The sequence below is a fragment of the Pyxicephalus adspersus genome, chromosome 8, assembly GCF_032062135.1.
Source record: "Pyxicephalus adspersus chromosome 8, UCB_Pads_2.0, whole genome shotgun sequence".
NCBI classification, from domain to species: Eukaryota; Metazoa; Chordata; class Amphibia; order Anura; family Pyxicephalidae; genus Pyxicephalus; species Pyxicephalus adspersus.
The window spans coordinates 6,140,072-6,141,311 of NC_092865.1; positions in this window are offsets into that span (position 1 = coordinate 6,140,072).

Below are 1,240 nucleotides of genomic sequence, written 5' to 3' on the forward strand. Positions count from 1 at the left end.
TAGGGGAGTATTTTTCTATCAGGTCAGAAATGTAAGTGGGACAAGAACTGTGGAGGGATTTGAAGGCAAAGCATAGGAGCCTGGATTTGATTCTTAATTCTCAGGGAACCCCAACTAAAACCAACTGACCTGAGTGAATGAGAGTCATTAGGAAAATAACCTTTTTATTGGTGGCCAGTGGAAAGCATACTCCTTTAGAGATAACTAAATAATAAATTGTTGTTATGCCATCAGCATTACATCAGTAGTAACTATTGATGGTCCTGAAAATATGCAGACACCAAACCCCAAACCAAACATTTGAGGAAGCCTAGTTGAGAATAGTTGCTGTACGGCAGTGTTTCTCAACCAGGGTTCTCCCAGAAGTTACTAGGGATGCCTTGACCAATTTGTGTTCCTAGATCAGTTTAGGGGACACCAATTATCTTTTGGCTATCTGTAAGGATGACATTCTTCCCAATGACCAGCAATGTAAGAAGAATTCTTCCTGCTGACTACCACACTAATATAGCTTTATATTTAGTTATTATTGAAGGGGTTCCCTGAAGACTGGAAAGTTTGTTCAAGGTTTTCCCCGTGTTAAATTGTTTGAGAATGGCTGCTCTATAGTATTCCCCTTTGCTACTGCATAGAAGGTTTAGTAGAGAGGTTAGGGGTGGGGCAGAGGAGCTTGGCCAGGACAGACAATATTTGGATAGTCTCAAGAGGGAGGATGCCATGCTAGGAAATTGATATTTACTGGAGAAATCGCATTGTTATCAAGTTCAAAGGTACAGGTAAAATTATGGCCACCTTACTGCAAAAGCTGTGCTTAGGTTTGATGCTGCTCGGTAGAGGAGGACGAAAAATGTTCCCATTTTATTAAACTTGTTTAAAATTCTTCTTCATTTGTTTAAGTGTAAAAACAGCTCTCCTAGGAACATGGCCTGGTAGACACTATAGGATGATTGTATTTAAATTCAGTGCAGGTATTGCTGCTGTTTAACGCCTCGGTGGCCAGACAAGCAGGCGCCTTATTAGAGAAGGACATATTCATTCACAAAGCTTTTCGATTTACTGCATGTGGATTAGTGCTGGTTTGCCTCAGTGCACGCAAAAGAGAAATTCTCAGATCATGTTTTACATGGTTCTTGAAATTGGTGGAAAAAAAAACGAAGCAATTCGCTTTAGAGAGTTCATTTTTTTTTTCTGTAGCAAACGTGTTGTAAATCAGCAGTTACCCATTACCCAGACTTATTTC